The 4,854-nt window shown below is 36.0% G+C and overlaps 1 long non-coding RNA gene across 1 annotated transcript; it reads right to left on the bottom strand.

Moving 5' to 3' along the window:
- LOC127802588 (uncharacterized) lies at positions 1-4,854 on the bottom strand. Its single transcript, XR_008023308.1, has 5 exons — positions 4,347-4,854; positions 4,063-4,251; positions 902-1,281; positions 653-785; positions 1-567 (listed from the first exon to the last, which is right to left on the bottom strand). It is a non-coding gene; the product is annotated as an uncharacterized LOC127802588 (long non-coding RNA).

Below are 4,854 nucleotides of genomic sequence, written 5' to 3'. Positions count from 1 at the left end.
TCCAGCAAGACCATACATAATAAAATTTCCAGCAATACCATACATATTGGAATACAAACACAACATATCCACTAGTCTCATTCAAACACAAAATATATGCAGTTTCGTTCTGCCTTACAAATTAAATAGTGTTTGTCACAAACATACCAAACATCATCTACTAATTAAGTGGAGGTGGATCACGGCCAAGTTTCTCAAAAACCCAATCCCACATAAATGCTTCATCAGTCAAACTCATAAAAATTCTCACAAAACTTTCATCCGCTTTAAATATATTCATGATTTGCATCACATCATGCCTATCTATCTTCATGCCTTTTAATTTCTCTAAAACCAATTGCCAATTTATATGTTTTTTTGTATCTAATGTCGCTTGAATTTCCATAGCATTGGCAATTCTTTTTGATGATTCGGCAATACTCGATAGGGCAATAATACTCTCATCAGGTTGGGTACGTTTACACCGGCTTCTGTTAGTTCCTCCTTCGGCGCTACGCTTGGAATCACTTTTTTTGCTTGAATTTGTAATTTCACTTTGACTATCAATCTCATTTACACTTTCATCCACTATAAAAAAAAAAAAACTTATTAAAATCTATTATATAAGGCATATTATGAATAATATATATTTATTATTTACTTTTATAAATACCATGGATAGGAGAGATATCGTCATTGCCAGCTGTTGAGCGCTCTCCTGTAGCAACATCATTTCCAAGGATAACCTCCAACTCATCATACCGAGGACAATGTTTGTTCTTTCACTTTCCAAATTCTAGTTTCCCCTAAAAAAAATTTTAGAAACAAAGGCAAATATTTTCATGACTTGTCAATGCCCAAAAGAAACTATACTACTAATGTGTAATGACAAAAAAGTTGCATGGTCGATAAAGCATTATACCTTAAGAAACTCCTCCCAAGCCAATGCATCGGCTGTGACACGTCCAGTGTTAGGATCCAACCCAAAACCACTCATATTTAATAATTGACGAAGTTCAACATATTCTTTCTTAATAGTCTTCAAACGCCCCCTTACATTTTTTTCCGACACCACAACTCCACATCCATTATTTACACTCTCAATTACTTTTGACACTTGAGATGAAGTAACACCATTGTCACTTCTTTTGTGATCGGTCAACACTTGATGATATAGTGCGCTAATCATACAATTATCCATTACATCATTCCAACGTATGTGACGATTTTTCGATGCAGGATCCATTTGGCTTGAGTTATTTTCCTCTCCCATAGGGTTTTTTTGATTATGTACCATAAAATCTGTCTTTCAAAATTAAAAAAGTTATGGTCAACCATTACATAATACCATGTACAAAAAATAATAACTGACTAATGATAACATGTCAAATACAACATATGTTATATAAGCAAGTTTATGACAATTAAAAATTCAAATTTAATCGAAATCAACTCATGCATCATGGTTGGGACGATAATTAGCCCACATTAAATCAGCAATTGTATTCCTATTATTTGACCATGTTGCATCAGTTGTGAAAGATATGTGAGCATTTGGAGTCTCGTCTTCAGATACATCGACATGTGTAGGGTTATCCTCATCATCGCTAGTATCTACGTCCTCACCACAAACATCTTCTATATCATCATTCCTTAAGAAGTTGTGGACGGCACAACAAGCAAGGACTATCTTTGCTTGCGTTTCAATGTTGTGGTAGGGTTGATGTCTCAAATATGCAAATCTTCTCTTAAGCAAATCAATTGTCCTCTCAACAACATTACGTAGAAATGAATGGCGAAAATTGAACAACTCCTTACTACTTTTAGGACGTTGACCCTCAATGTCTCTACAATGATAACAAGTCCTGCGGTATGGTGCAAGAAATCTCGAAACCAATGGGAAGCCAGCATCACAGAGATAATATTTACCTATCAAAGAATTGTTTGTTACATTATCATTATTAAATAATTGGTAACCTTGTGAAAAAAAATGATATCAAACTAGTGGTACAACTTACCCAAAGGAACTGTCAGCTTATGTCCTTATCGTAATATTGCACTCCTTAACAATCGACCGTCATGTGCCGATCCCTCCCAACCGGCAAGCACATGTGTAAATTTCATATCAAATGTGCAAGCTACTAAAACATTTTGAGAAATCTCTTGCTTTCTATTGCGATACCTAGCTTGTTCTTCTAAGGGGACATTTGCAGGAATATGTGTACCATCTATTGCCCCTACAACATCCTTTAACAAAAAAAAAAAAAAAAAAAAACTTTTAATAAGAAAATTACTTTAGAATATTGAACCTTTACAAAATATATAATGAAATAATTTCAACTCCTAACCTAAAAATATGTGAACCAAGGCTTGACATTTTCTTTCTCGTATGGTGAGTTGTGAACAGTGGCGTTACTGACAACATCTCTATATAGTTTGAGACAAGCGTGTAAGACCCTATGGAAGTAATGATTCACTGTTTGTCCAGATCTAAAGAAAGTAAAACTTCCAGCTCGATTACGTTCGTCATGCCCGACCGTGTTTAGGAAAATAGCCACTTGTTCCTCAACAAGGACAGATCTACTATCAACCAATCCATAAGTTTGTAACCGAGCACAAAATCTATGAAACGACTATGTTTTCATCCTAAGTAGGTTATGACAAATTTCATCACTCATTCCAAACATTCGTGTAAGGGTCATTTATTTTTCAAAATCCCAATTTATATGAGGAGCCCTTGGGAGATGTCGGTTGCGACGCTTAATATAATTATATATCACAATCGCTTGCATGACCATCGTCCAAAATAAACCCAAACGTTGTTGTTGCCGTCGACGTTGATTCCTTGTTGAAGGCATGTTACTCACTACCACGTATAAAATAAAAATTCAATAAAATCAACATATAAAAAAAGACGACAAATTAAACTACAATAGTTTGTAAAATTCAGAAAGATATCGAGAGTGAGAAATGTTACTAAAAAAGACTGATTGATGATGTTGCTAGAAAGAGATAAAAGTTTTGAAGCATCTAGTTAAAAAATTCCCTCCAATGCAAGCAGCAGCTTTCCACACTCCTTAATCACCCTCTATTTTATTTTTATTTTTACTTTTGAACTCAGAATTATTATCATGGGGGTGCATTTATTTTAATTATGTTTGAAAATACATATATAGATAGATTAGATAGATAGACATGGGAGTGGAAATCAACATGGTCAAGTCATTAGGAAATCAACAGAGTGAAAATACATAATGTCCAAATAACAAATGATTAATAACAGTGATAGGCAGTTCATGTAAGACCCCTAATAATTAATTATCCAATGAGCATAGACAGACACAGGATAATAGATAAATGAACAAATTACAGCTCAGTTTGGTGGCTAAGTATATGAAGTTAACATAGTAAGTAATTAAAGAATTGTACTTTAATTACTTTCACCATGTACATGGTCTCCACTGATTTCGCTGGATATATATTCAAGTTTAAGAACTTTCACCATATTTTGTTTGCAATTATTTATTGTAGTTGTCATTGACAATAAAGAGGGCATCACTTTCTCATCAATGCTTTTATGATTTGAATCCTACAGTAAAACAAACAAACAAACAAAAAACAAAAGGCATTTTGGGCAGTCCAATTAGGCAATAAGTCAATAAGGAAACTTGGCTTAACGTAGGGTGCAATTGGGTTGGTCACAAGTGACTTGATTTGATTTGAATTGAGTAGATGGGTGAGGGATTGAGATCCTTTCTTTTTCTTTTTTAATCTTTTCTTACTTCTTAATTATTAAAAAGTAGAGAAAGAAAGGTGATTCCACCCAATCCATTGAACCGACCACCAATTTGGAATTCATATAATCTCGTCTTGGTATTAATTCTTTTAAGCGGGCCAGAAGTATATATCACAATATGCAGAAGTGACAAAAACCAAAGCTACTTTGGTTTCTTTTTTTCTTTATTCCACACAAATATGGACATATATCAGAATATTAAATTTATAATGTTGAGAAGTTTTCTGTATTCTAAATTTTTAGAACAAAAATTTCCCAAGATAGGGAAGATGGTGACGAAAGCTTACATGGACGAAGATGGCGACGAGGATGAACGGCGGTCTGCAAGTTGGAATCGGAGGTCGACTTCAGCGGAGATGGCGAACATAAAGATCGCTTGCTGAAACAGAGGCCAAGATCACTCGCTGAAACAGAGAACAAGATCTCTTCCGGTGGACGAAGACTCCAGATCGATGGTCGAAGGCCAAGATCGTTCACTGAAACAGAGAGAAAAACCAAGATCGATGGACAAATACCAAGATCGCTCGCTGGATCTACAGAAATAAGAACAGAATGAGGACGGAAACGTTACCATGGAAGAAGATGAAGATGCGTCGGTGGTGTGAAACTTGAAATCAAAGATGGTCTTCTGCGAAGAGGGCGACGAAAACGAAGTCAGAGCTGGTCTTTTGTGGAGATAGCAACGAAGCCCAAGTCGAAGATGAATGGCGAGTCACAAGAAGTCGGAGATGGTCTACTTCGGTGGTGGATGGTGACTCACAGGAAGTCAAAGATGGTGACGAAGCCCAAGTAAGGGCTCGACTTCAGCGGTGGATGGCAATGAAGAGGAAGGGAACGAAGTCGGCTCGAATGGGAGAGGAAACCCTAGAGAAATCGAGGAATCGGCTGTGCGCGCGATAGGGAATTCCCTGGAAATGTAAAACAACCCCCCCCTAGGAAAACTATTTCCAGCAAAAGCTAGAAAACTGGGTCACGTGACCGAAAATGAGAAATTAAGTTCTCTGGAAAAGAAATACAATCAAACACTACAAAAGATGGAATTTAGGTGGAAAATATTCATTTTCCATGGAAAAGAAGTG

The sequence above is a fragment of the Diospyros lotus genome, chromosome 5 (genome assembly GCF_014633365.1).
Source record: "Diospyros lotus cultivar Yz01 chromosome 5, ASM1463336v1, whole genome shotgun sequence".
NCBI classification, from domain to species: Eukaryota; Viridiplantae; Streptophyta; class Magnoliopsida; order Ericales; family Ebenaceae; genus Diospyros; species Diospyros lotus.
Note: the sequence above shows the minus strand (reverse complement) of the source record. Positions and strands in the feature narration are given on the sequence as shown.